The following is a 14,891-nucleotide window of genomic DNA, read 5'->3' on the forward strand; positions in this document are numbered from 1 at the left end:
GAGAGAGAGAGGGGTTAAACCATGTTCTCATTGGCAGGTCATGTCTGGGTCAATCTCACTGGCTCCAGCACTTCACTGTTTAACCCCTTCATATCCTCTTTTCTGTCTCTCTCAAACACACACAAATGAACTTTGGCTACTGTCTGTCGCCACCAAATGTGTGAGTGCATGTTTGCTAGAATAGATCTGTATTCTGAATAAAATCTTTCTATATTTTATCAGTTCACGGACAAACTTGCTAGCAAAATATACACCACAATATAAATAATTGTGTTAATATAATTACTGTAATGCTAATAATGGTCAATTTGAACATTTTACTGTTAGTAGGAGACTAGAAAAGAGTTCATATTCAGTCAGCTGTAGCCAAGACAATAGTTTTAAGCAAACTGATATGACAATAACATCCATAGCCCTTCAAAGGGCTGTAGTCGAGCTATTTGGCCATGAAAAGTAATTCTCTGATGTCTTCCCATGACAAAAACGACATATTGGATGTTGAAAATGTTGATGTTGATGGCAATGATTGAAAATTTCAGAAAGGTTTTGTTAACAAAATTAAACTACACTACAACAATATATTTAACACAGTTAAATAATAACGTAACAATAAAACACAGCAATATAAATGCTCAACATAATTTTCTCTCTCTCTCTCACACACACACTTACACACACACAATTAGATAGCTAACACATGAATATGCATCTTTAATTACCAAACAAATATTTTGTTATGACTGTCAAACACAAACACGCCCTATACGCTCCTGTGCCAACAAAGTGTTAGCATGCAAGCTCCCTGCAGACATTCCAGTGGTTTTCATCAGATTCGCTGTGACTGATTGACTCAGTCAGTACTGGTCCCACTGGGATGTTCCCAGTTAATTACTGTCTGTCGCCACACACATAACAGGCTTTGTAGACTTTGATGTGAACATCCAAGAGTGACAGTGTACTCAAGGGGGTACGTGTGAGTGTGTGTGTGCGCCAGCGCGTGTGTCTGCATTCCACTAAACTACTTGCATGCTTTGAAAACTGCAAAATGAGTTTTAATATAAAAATGTGTGTGTGGATGTTCTGTTTGTGTATAAACTACAGAATACATTTTAATGCTTTGCGTGCACCAAAGATATTTCTCTCCCTCTGTACTCTGAGATGCTTTGAAATGTGCATCCTTGCTGGAAGCCAACAACAAAAACTGCTTGCACCAAAAGTGACAAAGTATTCCAAGGAATATAAATGTGTGTGTGGTTGACCCATAAAAAACTCTGCAGGAATGCTCAGTTTGGTGATTTGACAAAGAACCACACGTATAATTATACCTCAGCTATCTTAACCTCAGTGATTCCAAAAATTTGTCTGAGCCACTTCCAGAGCAGCATGAACCAACATGGAATCTGTGAAATGAAACCCCTCAAAAAGCAAACTGACTCTGGTCTGTGTGTTTGGTGAACATCTTTGTTTTGTTTGGTTTTGTTGTGTTTTCCTGAAGTGCCATTTATCCCCATATGGTAGAGACCAACAGAACGGTTGTAAACTACTGTGATGTGTTTGGTAAACAGGTTTTATAGCTGCAAAATAAATCACCAAAGAACTAGGTACGGCTCAATCACGAAGCCCCTTGTGAGAAACACAGCACCTCAATGCAAATAATACATCTCTAAACCACAGACTGTAATATGGACATCGGAAGTGGGGGAGCTGCAGCAATCATTACTATGAGACATTATAAAAATCAGCACTTCATAATAAAAAAAGTCTACTGCCATACTAGAGGCTCTGTGAAGCTTTACGTAGACACAGCGGTGCTTTGAGCTGAATGTTAACATAAGCAAGCTCACTAAAGAAAAGTTAGGGCATCTCTAAAGTTATTAGGATATAGCATCATGTCTGAACAAAATGTCATGACATTTCATCCAGCAGATATTTCTGTCTGGACCAAAGTGGTGGACAGACACTGACGGAGACACTGCTATCCCGTCATAGACATTAGAGACATATGTGCTAGAAAGACATAGACTAATATGCGTTTGCAGTTTATAATTGGGGTACCCACTTGATTTGGCTAACTAAATCATATATCTACCTATATATCTATGACTGCTAAAGCTGCAAATTAGCTTTGGCAGAACTTGCAAGGACTGTGGCTCTTGTCGCAGAACACTTACATTGGAATCGCAATAAAAGGGGATCTCTTCAGTGCCAGTAGGGGACAAGGAGAAACATTTTCATTAACAGACAACTCTTTAAACATACATGTGAGTATTGTTTGAAAAAAAATGTGAATCCATCCTTTAAAGTAGACTAAAAACCTTTTAGTCTACTTTGAAGGATGGATGACACATAAACTGTAAATTGCATCCAAAATCACTCTACCAAGTTCACTGTTTAATTTGAATTCCCGAATTCTCAGTATAAAACTATATGCACAGTATAGTGCCCTCTCACAAGGTAACAAAAATGCACGACCAATTCCATGTATGTTTTGCTAAAAATCCCACAATACATTTCTTTTGCCTTTGACATCACATTTAAAGTTATGTGTCTCTACACCTGTCACTGATGATGACGTTTTTAAATGATGATTAATTCTGAAATCTGAATTTACTAGAGTAAACTAGTGATTAAGGGACAGATTTTGGTCTATAACAAAACAGTGAGTTAGACAAAGCAAGAGAACCAGGGATAACAAGGAGACCAGCTTTAATGTGACTATCTGCTGATATTAAGCAATGTTGGCTGATGAAAAACAGAATACAAAAACAGAGCAGCAGAGCCAGGCCTTTTAACCAACTACATGCGAGTACATGTTTTTAGAAGGAAAGACCAATTTTACGGCATAAACACTTTCTCCAAAACACACAACGATAAACAGACTAACACATAAACCGAGCTAGACATACACACAAACACACGTATACATAAACGTCAAAGCTCGGAGCTTCCAAGAAAACTGTTCACTCCTTGACACACACACTCCCACATCCTTACACACACACAGCCTTACGTCTTTCCAGACAGACATACAGTGCCATAAACATCAGCACATAGCTCCCTGCACCGCAAATTATGGAAAAATAGCTGTGTGTGTGTGTGTGTGTGTGTGTGTACCAGGGCCTCTATGTAAGGGAGTTTCCCTCCTAATTCCAAAACCTCACTATACAACAAGCAGCGCAAAGCTCAGTGTGCGTGTGTGTGTGTGTAGGAGACAATCGCTTGTCTTGAAGTTAGCTCATGCACACATATTAGCTTGACACTGTCCGTAAGCTAGATCTCTCTTCGGTCTAACACACACACACACAGTGGAGAGGTCAGGTTTGGTGTCCACCTCTGCAGTCTCTTCCTGTGGGTGGAGCCTAGCTGTCTTTGTCTGCGTTAAACCCTCTTCCGCCACTACCATCCAGCGGAGCACCAGCTCAGCACATAGAAAAGAATGTATGGTTTCCAACATATACATCTCTGAAATGTCCACTGACACATGCATGTGCACAACACTGTGCGTTCTTGGACATAATTGGTTGTGGTGGAGAATGGCCAATTGTAAGAGTGGTGGTTTTATAATATAATTAGTAGCAACAGTAGTAGCAGCAACAGGTGCAGATGCAGTAGCAAGTAGTAAAAGCTGTATAGATGCAGTCATAGCAGCCTTCGTGACAGTAGAAGCAGAGGCATTAGACACAACAGCAGTTGTAGTAGTACTAGGATTAAGGACATTTATTTTTCATTACACAACACAAGGTTGTACAACAAAATTAAAGTTCGTAGTCCCTGCACGCTACAATGATGACAGAACATGAAAGATAATTAAATTTAGATTAGAACAGAGGAATATATACAATATATGTTCTTCTGGGAGAATGTACACAGCAGTAACAAGATAATATGGTTTTCACCTTAACATAAAAAGTTCTACATTTGGGAAAGAGTGCATCCAATTTGACTGTGTAGCAGCCTTAAGTCCAAGCTGGGCCAGCTCTCTTTCCTCTCCTCTGGGACGATCACCAGCCATGGTGCCTGGTCCGTGGGCCTGGCTGTGTGGATGGTCTCAGGGTCCGCTGCACCAAACCCCAGCTTCCTTTTCCTGTGACTGCATTTCTGTCAAAGGTTAAACGTGTTTCCGCAATAAAGCCGGGAAGAAGAAACAGATAAAAAACAAAAATGGTTTGAAGGAGCCACTGGCTGTAGCATCTGCATGCACAGTTGTTGCCATAGTCAAAATCTCCTGATCCAGTCTATTTAAACAATGGCTTAGCCTTTTAAATCAATCCCAACCAGACATTATTCAATGATGTTTTAGCGATATAGAGGGGAAACAAAGAGATTCAAAGATAAATGTAGTGAAGTTTGAAAAAGCTATCGGACGCTGCATCTATAGTCATCTACTTCTAAGTGTGCATTTAACTAGCAGGAACAGCAGTAGTAGCAATATTAGCACTTGTTATTGGTAATGACAGTAGTAGTAGTATCAGAAGCGGTGTGAGCAGTAGTAATAGTAGTTGCAGAAGGATCAGTGTTAGTAGCAGCAATGGAAGTGAGATTGGTAGTCACAGTAATGACAGTGGTGGTAGCGGTGGTAGTAGCATAAAAAGCAACAGCAGTAGTAGTCAATGTAGTAGCAGTAATAGTGACGGTAATAGCAGGAGTTGTGTGAACAGAGGCAGTGGTAGCAGAATTAATAAGAGTTGCAAGAGCGTCAGCAGCAGTAAAATTGTAATAGTAGAAGCAGCAATAGAAGTGTGAACTGGAATAGAAGTGACAGAAGCGGTAGTAGTAGCAGAAGAAATAGAAGTAGCAGATGTCTAAGTAATATCCCACGACAAGATGTTCTTTTATAGAAAATAAAACAACACTAAATTGTGAAACTGTGTGTCGTTTCCTCAGCAAGTCTGTTATTTTCTATTTAAGGACACTTCAGAGACTCTTATAACAAGGCATCTTACGACAGGAATCAAGAGAAGCATGGATTTAGGATTTAGAGAATAACCTGTTGACCAGAACTATGTGTGAGGTGTAGAGCAGTGGTCAGCAATGGGCGGCCAGAAGCGGCCTGCCAGCAATAACATCTGGCCCCCAGCCAGATTGCTTTGATAGGAGAAAAATAAAAAATAAATAAATTGATAGCGGCTGTTGCTGAAATAGATCTCAGTCATGACAGATACAGTTACTCACACAATCACTTCCTCTTAAGTGATTGTGCCTCCAAAATAAAAGTGCGACAACTTTTTATGCAGCAATGCTTTATGACAAGACATAAGTTTATTGAGAGCTTTTACTCTGAAGAGTTCTGAACGAAATTCAGAGACTCTGGCCTACTTGACACACCCGTCAGTAAAAGTGTGATTGGATTCCCCTGAAATTCCTCAGGGAAATGAAAATATGCGTCCGTAGGTTTATGAATGTGGATCAAACGCCAGAACGCATACGCACACTTTAGCACATGCTTTATTGTGAACATGTGCAAAAGTGTCCTTATAATCAATTTATTTAAAATACCCGCAGTTAGTTTGAATCGATCTTACAAACTTCCTAACAGGAGTCTCACACATTACCGACTGAGCTAAACATGCTCAAAATATACAAGGATTTGAAATAATTTGACTTTGTTCTGACCTGCCATGTAACGGTTTTGCCTGATGCCAGACTTATCTGCCGACCTCTGGTGTAGAGTTATACATTTTAAAAAAAACATCTGCCAGCCAATGAAAATAACTATTATTTTTCATGGCCATTGTATAACGTCCTAGTAGTAGTAGCAACAAGCAGCAGAAGAAGTAATAGCAGCACATCAGCAGTATTATGGTGCTTTCAGACCAAAAGCGAAGCGAGCGTTCAGGGCGGTGAGTTTACATACAAAGTCAATGCAAAGACGCGTAGAGGCGTGATTTCCTGTCGGGCGGCGGCGGCGACACAGTCCACCGCTTTCCATTGCAGATAGTACCCAGGCCAGAGATAGCACCCCTCAATCTAGCTGGTCGTCATAGAGACGCCACACACAACTGTCGCAACGCAATATTAATGCGACACACACACCAGGGACGCACATACAGCTGTCTCTTGATTTAAGTTAAAATGTTTCAACATTACTCAGAATCTAAAGACAGATAAGACGGAGGTGATACGAAAAAAGTAGCTGGTAGCAGGTACAACTTTACACAAAGGAAAACCAAAAGAAGGCAAGTAGTCGAGGCGAGTCGAGGTGGTACCTTGCAGTGGAAAAGGTGCTTTACGTTTCTCTCTCCCTGTTTGTCCGCTTCGGTGACTTTCTCCATCAGTAGTAGGCTAGGCTGTATAAAGTCACCGAAAAGAAACAGAACTTGTCTTCTGGACTTTTCCTCCGGTGATTCCCTTCACAGCAGCAGCTGCATGTTGCGGAGGTGTGTTGACGACGTAGCCTATCAAAACAAAACTAACGTGGTAGCTAACAAATAACATCTGACTGGTGTGTCCAGTGTCGCGACTTGAAACGTAATCACCGTGTTTCTCTGATAAATGCAACAGTGTGTCGTCTAACCTGGGCGGCCTGCGGAAGTGTATGTGTGCGAAACACTGACTGAACAGTGCTTTTCTTTTTACAAGCCAGGTCTTTAACAGTGTCGACCAGCACTGTGTCTCAATCCATCTTGTTGAGAGTTTGTGAGTAGACAGCTGAGTGCAGACGCAGAGGAAGGGGCGGGGCTGCGCAGTGAGGGAGAGAGAGGAGCAAACGCTGGCAGGACTTTACGAAACAAATTAATCACCTCAACATCAAACTATATCGGTATAAACGGTAAGGTTGAACTACCTGGTGAGTTCGGAAAACGTGTATGTAATGTGCCTGTAACTGTATTCCAGCTATCGTTATACTTTACTGGGACCAAGTTAGCATAGCATAGCCCTGATCCATCCAAACTCCATTCAGAAAACAAACATTTTAGAAGTTGTTGTCCTGCTGTCTTGCTGACAGACCTGACAAAGCATGAATTCATATGTTTAACAAATCTGCATCATGTTGTAGTTCTTTCGGCATCAGTTTAATCCGTTTATTGTTATTTACTCACAGCAAAATGTTTACTTTGGGTTCATACAGCTGTAGTAATGGCAAGTTGTGTTTATTCACGTTATCGCGTTAAAATCGCCTTCTCACGTTGTGTGTGAACACTTCCAGCGAATGTACTCACGCGAGGAAAGCGTCGCAAGGAGAAAATTCGCGTTTGGTCTGAATGCGGCATTAGTAGATGTAGTAGCAGTGACAGCAGGTAATGGGGTCCTCCTGTTTGGCTGGTGCAGCAGTGATGGTGATCGGTGTGTTTGAGCACTGCGTGGTTAGCGTGTTTCGCTAAAAGGCTGCTCACACACTCACACGTTTGTTCCACTATCCCTGCAAGGACATCTCATTGACGCAATCCATTCTCTAGCCCCTTAGCCTAAACTGAACCATCACAACTACATGCTTAACCTTAACTCTAAAACCAAGTCTAACCCTCAAAAAGCAATCTCTATCCGCCAGGACCTCGATTTTTGCCCAAGTGCCCATGGGTTGGTGTGCATTCAGGTTATTCAAGTCCCCCTCGGGATATAAGAACATGAAACACACACACACACGTGGCGGCCACTGGACCGGCTCAGTCTGGAACTGATCATGTCTCATTAATTGCTGGAATTAATTAAAGCCACCGGGAACACTCCACCGAGCAACAACTTGCGCACATTTGCTTTGGCATGTGTGTGTGTGCTTTCCATGGGGATGTGTTTGAGTCTGTGTGGTGGAGCTGGGTAGTGTGGAGTAGGCCAGAATGTGTGTGTGTGTGTGTGTTTGAAGAGTTTTGATTTTGTGAGTATATATGTTTACTCGGCGTGTGAAGGAGAGTGTCAAATTGTGGTCAGAAGGTGTGTGTGGATATGACTGCATAGATTTGTGTGTGTGTGCATTTGATGGTTTATACGTGTGTGTGTGTTTCTGAGTGCGTATGACCATGTGCTGCATAAATGAGGAATGTCCTGTCCGGGACTGAGCGCATATTAGATGAGTGTTAGAGGTGTGCCCTTTCAAAGTGTGTGTGGGTGTGTGTGTGTGTGTGTGTGTTTGTGCACGTAAATGTCTCTCATTTCCATGGCCCAATATTTGCCATGGAGCAAAGCCCAGCCTTTAGCCTAATGAAGGAAACTAATCACGTCCTCTGTGATCACACACACACACACACACACACACACACACACACACCCCTCTTATTACTGGGCACACACACAAGACTGCAGGAAGAATAGAGGAAGAGATGGAGATGGAGGGTGTGAGAAGGAAAGGGAGAGAGGATGGAGAGGAGAGGAGGCATTATGTACCCATAATGCTTCTGTCTGCGGTCTAAAGCCTGTACTTTGTTTTGAGCAGTTGCCAACACTGAGAGAACTGACCTGACTCTTTCTACTGACACTGATCACTTCTCGCTCTGCTAGAGAAAACACTTAAGCTCTCAGAGGAACAGGTAATTTCCAGACCTCTAGAAAGTCTATATGTGAACTTTGGAAAATTGAAATCATTACCTCAAAGTCATCATTCAGTCTGGCATCATAGGGATTTAACTTTTTCTTTGTTTACATAGTAAATGTTTAAAGTAAGCTTTCTAAAAGGATAATTGGGGTTTATTACAATTTGGATCTTTGGCCACCATTTCTATTGATTACAGTAATAGTGAAAACATCAAAGTAATGGCTGAAATCATTCAATTAGTACAAGAAAGTCAGATGACAAGAAGCATGAGCAGTCAGATGATCAGACAAGTTGTAAGCCTAAAGTTTATCGAGTTTATCTAAACTACTTTATTTGGAGGAAAAACTAAAAGTGCGTGCACTTGACAGTAATAATCTCTCATTAAGCAGGAAGACTGTGTACTACAGAAAGTACATTAGAGGCAAAGTTGAAGTGGGAAGTCAGTCTGTAAACTGTGATAGATGTTTACAAAGACACTTCAGTGACACCGAGTAGTATTTTATCATAAGATACGTTTGGCTAGTCTAAGTGTTTTGTTTTTTTTAAAGAATTGTTGTTCATTGTTATATTGGACTTTTTTTTGTAGTGATGTCAAAGTATTCCCGTACTTAATGTTATTATTTCTGATAAAAATGACAGCCGAGACTACTATACATGCAGGAATATGAGGCCAGAGTTCATATTGGATATTGGGCATTCTCAAAAATGCATCAATTTTAAAAAAGCTTTCTAATTGAGTTGTTTATATGAGACAGTTGGCATCCATCATGTTAACAGGAAAAGTCTGTGCTGGAACCAGCTGGGTTTTATTGTTGTTTGAAGGAGATTTTATTGGCTGATTATGTACATTTGTGGATGTTTACCTGCAATCCTTTTCAAGTTCAACTTGTTTCAACAGTTTTATTTATTTCTTGTTTGTTTTAACAGACTGGGTTGTGCTCTTTTCAAACATGACACAAAGTCAAGATCTTTTTGTAAAGCAGAAAATATTGTCTTTTTTGTTGATGAATCACAAATGACCAAACCAAAACTCATTCCACAAAATGGGGTAAAGTTAGATTGACAGATGGGTGGTGATGAAGCTTACTCTTCTTTTCTCCATAATCACAGAATCATATTATATATTATATTTTTTGAAGATATATTTTGAACATAGAAGAAATAAAAAAAATGGGGCTTTGACTCTAAAAGGTAATTTATTCATTTATTAATTTTGTGCTGTCAGTCTTACAGCAGGAGAAGGTGTCACCACCCACAGTGTGCTGGGACTGGGAGAGTGTGTGTGTGTGTGTAAAAAGCATGTGTTCTCAGTCTCGGCTCAGTAGCTATTGACCCGCAACGAGGCCCTCAGCATCGATCACACATGTGCACAAGAACACAGTAAGTTTTTATAGTTAGTGACAGCTGACGAATCCCCCCGCCCTGACCTCTAACCTCAGGCTCTGCCTTCTGTACCCCCCAGCTAATTGACACGTCTCCCCTGATAAACTCTCTCTCTTTCTCTCTCTCTCTCTCTCTCACTGACACACACACAAACTACCCCAATATCCACACATAACATGAATAAAGTTTTTTCCAGCAGAGGGAAAAGGAAAGAAAAATACAACTCATCACAAGACTGTCATCATTAAGAAAAATGAACAACAGATAGATGTAAAGAAATAGAAAGAGACAGAGAGCTCATAATCTTTATTGCCACTGTACAAATTGGCATGAATGTACAGGACAAAAGAGAAATGAGGGTTTATCATTCAAAGCTATATACAAGGCGCTTCAAAAGACTTTCAGAACTTCTGCTGTGCACAAACTATTTCATATTTGCCATGCACGAATTGGCATTTCACACATTTTATCATTTTTAAAAAGTACCCAAACAAAAAACTGAGTAACAGCGTGTCTTCACAGGAGGAGTTGCAGCCGAGTCGTCCATTTCACACGTGTCTGAAGGAACAGATATGCCTCTATCTTAATCAATCCATGTATCTACACAGGCTGTGTAAATCAGGAGATTGTGTATTGATCTTTGAGCTCAATGGTGTGTCTGTTGGTGTAGACACCGAGCAGGAGCCTCTGGGGCTGAAAACTGAAGCCAATGCTGAGGTGTCAAAAACTGCTGTTCCTATAATGGCCACTTGAGGCTGGCTTCAAAAGGGAGTCTTCATAGACCCTAATGTTAAAATGCCCAACTTTACAGCAGAAATAAACATCTTTACAGCCTGGTACAAAACCTGGTTGTGCTATAGCTAATTTACCCCCTCCTGACAACTGTATGGCACTGAGTCAGGCAATGCCAAGATGGCGACGGCCAGAGTTGCCAGGAGCTGACTGCACTGAGCTTCACAAAAGCTCTTCAGGAACCTATGGGCGATGTCACAGACACTATGTCCCGGTGCAGCTGCTGCTGGTCTGCTAACATGCTGCTCACGCCACACCTCATGTGTAGACAGTGTAAAAATATATCACCCAAAACACTAAGATGTCCAGTACAGTATGCACATCACTTATGAGATTTGGCCCACATGATAAAGCACAATGCAAAATAAATAGTAATCATTAGGGTGCATAAAGTGAAGCCAATCCAGGGGAAAACTTGGGACGCTTACAGATAGGTGGGAGGAACACTTTTTATAAATTACTTGTTACTTGCAAAGTATGGGAACAAAAACACAACAAGTTTTAATAATAAACTACATGCAGTCCTCAATCATGTACCTTTTTGGCCACTTGAAGGCAGCAGAACAAGCTTAAAAACATCTGATGTATTATCACCATTTTAAGTTGTGCAGCAAATGTTTGTTAAGCAAATGTGTTCACAAACAGTTGCCTGTTTATACATCAATAAGACACAGAGCAACTTTATTATTCATTTTGGAGTGTTTGGGTCCACCCGATGAATGTATTGTATGTCCTGGTTTGGTCTCCACCAACTGACAGAGGGAGAAAATATCTGGCTCATAGGTACTATATGTTCCCCTTTCTTCAGCAGTTGGTCTCTAACTGTGTCTGTCTGCTGAACAGTTAGTGTACAGTGGATTTATCAGAACTTGCTTGTTGAAAACAACTGCTGGCTGCAGCTGGAAACAAGTGGGTTTGTCAATCAATAAACTGTCAGAGAACAAAATAGTTTACTGTTTCCCATTTATTGCAAGCAAAAAGAACTACCCTTTCGATATTTGCAATCTCTTATTTGTTTACCCTCGCTCAACATGAAGAGCGGATTGATTATTTTTATATCCTGTCCCTGATTCCTGTAATTCAGTTCCTATGAGTATGAAAATGAGTGAGCATGGGAGTGAGAGAGAGACAGAGAGAGAGCACGCGAGTGACGAGTGCAGTAGCAGCTGCAGTCCCACATGTGTTACCTATTGGGTTTTGCATGGGACAAGGAGAGATAGAGACCGAAAGAGAGGCCTACACTTCCCAGCCCGACCCTGGAAAAGTATACTCTACAATTCATTGCTTCCTTCTTGCCAAATTAAAGGTCTCTTGTTAAAAAATTGTGTGGAAGAGGGTGTAGAATAACCCCGTCATATAGTTTATTAGTGATTCAGCAAACTCTCTTGTAAAATGATGTACGTCTGTATGGATATCGGCCCATACATGTGTTTCTATTACATAAAAACAGACAATTGTTCTGCACTAATTTATGTTATGATGAGAACTAAATATGTGTTCTTTCATTTATCATTAAAGTTTCTTCAAGACTTCAAGCGAGTGTGAGCAAGAAAGACGAACGGAAATAAAAACTGGAGTTTGCCAAACTGCTAACCATCACATGATTCTGACACTCAAACATCTCACTCTTTTCACACGATATTAAAACATCAAGCCTACTTTTTGTCGAAATTATGGGGTCCAAACCTTGTATAGCCGAACTGACCCATGAAACCATAAAATCCATTAGATTAACGGTTATATCCCATAACATAGCTGCCGTGGCCTTAATGTGAAAAGCAGCAGGGGGTGTGAAGGCCGGTTCCTCCCCGCTGGAAGCTGTACTTCCTACATGGGCCTCCCAGAGGAAGAACATTCATTCCTTCTGCAAGGTTCCCTCAGGAGCCAAAGCCTGAATGGACACTACCGCAAAAACACTGCCTCCTTACCACATGTTACATGACCTGAGGGGACACACACACACACACACACACACACACACACACACACACACACACACACACACACACACACATCTGGGTTTCCACCTCTGAAAGACTGTCTGGTTTGTTGATGGTTATCGTAGCCAGAATAGTTCCTGCCTCTCCCTTTTCTGCCTCTCTATTCCTCCCCCTTCTCTTCCCTAAATCTTTCCTTTTCTTTCACTCCCTCTCCCCTCTGTTTGGCTTTCATTCTCTCTTAGCCTTAATTTACAGTATTTATCAACAGGCCTTTAACTTAGATTGCTCCCTGTTGCATCCAAGTGGTTTAATAAACAGTTGATATATTTTTCCCATAGTAGCTGCTATTATTTCACTTCAAATATCATCTCCTTGTGCTTACGGTAAATTCAAGAACTCAACAGTGTTGTTGCAGCAATGATTTGCTCCATCCAATATGCAAAAAAATACTTTTATAATACGTTTCTACTTTGGATCTACTAAAACGTGAGTTTACATAAATTACCCACTTTTCTCAATATGATGTGATGCATTCAATGACAGGGTTAAAAAGTAGAAAGTACATCAGAGATTGTTCACTGTTTAAAACACCTAATGCAGAGAAATTATTACATTTTAGTAATTTATGCCCTGAATGAAGAAGTAATGTAGATTAAAAAATCCTTGTTATAACCATTTGTAATTCAAGCATGGAGGAGTCATTCTCGGCTTAGGGCACAGATCTGATAAAAAATTCTAAACTCAAGGTTCACTTGGAACTTTTGTCCATATACCTTTTTGCAAATGGACAGCGCTTGGGTGTCATCATGTCACCTCCATCATGTGATAAGCTATTTCGCGTGTTATCATATCACAGTGCATATTTTGCTTTTCACGGTTCATTTCATGCCGTTTAGTCTGTACTGACTTTTAATTTTGCAGAAACAGCACTTCATTTTCCGAGTTAATGTCATAGAGAAAAAAATGTCAGGTGATGTAGTATAAAGAGCAACAAAGTCTGCATAGGGAGGAGGATGGGGATGATGGATGGGTCAAACAAAATATAGGATTTTCATCTAGGACACTAGGTCTCTTTTAAAACCCAACCAAGTAGTTATGGGGCAGTATTACAGAGATTCCTATCGTAAGTCTTACGTTAAGATAGGAAGAGTCTAATATAGGATTATTCTCAATTTGGTTTTTAAGAATCCTACTATTTTAAGAATCCTATCTCATCTTACTTCATCTTATTTTATCTCAGGTTAGGAAATCCTAAATACTCAATCCAACTTTTATGTCTTTTATCTAGCAACAAACGCTGCTTCTATTTTTCTCATCTCACTGAACTAAACAACTTTGTAACCGTTTTTCTTTGCTACTTTGTTTCTTTATTTTTTTTAAAAACATACTGAATTATACATTGTAAAATTGAGCAAAAACATCAAGACAGATGAGGTAGAGGTGTTGATAACCTTTGTCAAGAAATCCAAATTACACATTTACAATTTTCACTTAGGGGTGTACTCACTTTTGTTGCCAGCAGTGTAGACATTAATGGCTGTGTGATGTGTTATTTTAAGGGGACAATAAATTTACACTGTTATACAAGCTGTACACTCACTACTATACATTGTAGCAAAGTGTCATTGTAGCAAGTGTTAAAGTGTAGTGTTAAAGTAGTCAAAGTGTCACATGAAAAGATATAATCACATATTTACAAAAATGTGAGGGGTGTACTCATAGTGTACATCAGCGTTAACTCGGGAGATTGAAGAACGAGAGGGGGCTAACATAGCAGAGGCTCCGCCGTATCCGGCATGCTATCACAAAGAAAATAAGTAGCCTACATTGACAAGTGAAAGATAAAGAGAAAGGCAGCTCTTGTATCTAAAGAGCAGACGAAAACTGGTGGTGGCTCTTCTCTTTGGAAAGTGAAAGAGCAGCCACGTATCAAAGATGTTAACACTACCTGGTGGAAAAGTAAAAGTTAGGACAGCTTAACAGTTATCCTAAAGTTAGGAGAGTTTATTTAAGATTTTATAAAGTTAGGATGCTTGTGTAATAAACTTTTCCTATCTTAAGTTAGGATAGGAACATTGACTAAGGAACTGTTAATATGTAATAGCCTTTATCCTAAATCAGGTTCCTAAGTGCCTGTGTCCACCAAAGTCTTTTTTGCCAGCTGAAAATGCCACCTGCTTTTCTGAAAACGCCTAGCAGGGAGCGCTAGGGTGCGTTTTGGAGGCGCAGTGGGGTTTTTTTTCGAGACGCTGTGGTTGCTATGATACATGATTTCCGTGGAGGCGATGTGCTGCAAGTAGGGTAGCCTA

General features: G+C 40.4%; 1 protein-coding gene and 1 long non-coding RNA gene across 2 annotated transcripts in view; both read right to left on the minus strand.

Moving 5' to 3' along the window:
- The window catches only part of LOC123968365 (protein PTHB1-like), an 86,172-nt gene that overhangs the window by 39,348 nt on the left and 31,933 nt on the right, over window positions 1-14,891 (minus strand). The gene's annotated exons all lie outside the window — the stretch shown is intronic.
- LOC123968366 lies at window positions 3,691-6,502 on the minus strand. The gene is made up of 2 exons (XR_006824449.1): window positions 6,207-6,502; window positions 3,691-4,098 (listed from the first exon to the last, which is right to left on the minus strand). It is a non-coding gene; the product is annotated as an uncharacterized LOC123968366 (long non-coding RNA).

The sequence above is a fragment of the Micropterus dolomieu genome, linkage group LG03 (assembly GCF_021292245.1).
Source record: "Micropterus dolomieu isolate WLL.071019.BEF.003 ecotype Adirondacks linkage group LG03, ASM2129224v1, whole genome shotgun sequence".
Classification (NCBI taxonomy): Eukaryota; Metazoa; Chordata; class Actinopteri; order Centrarchiformes; family Centrarchidae; genus Micropterus; species Micropterus dolomieu.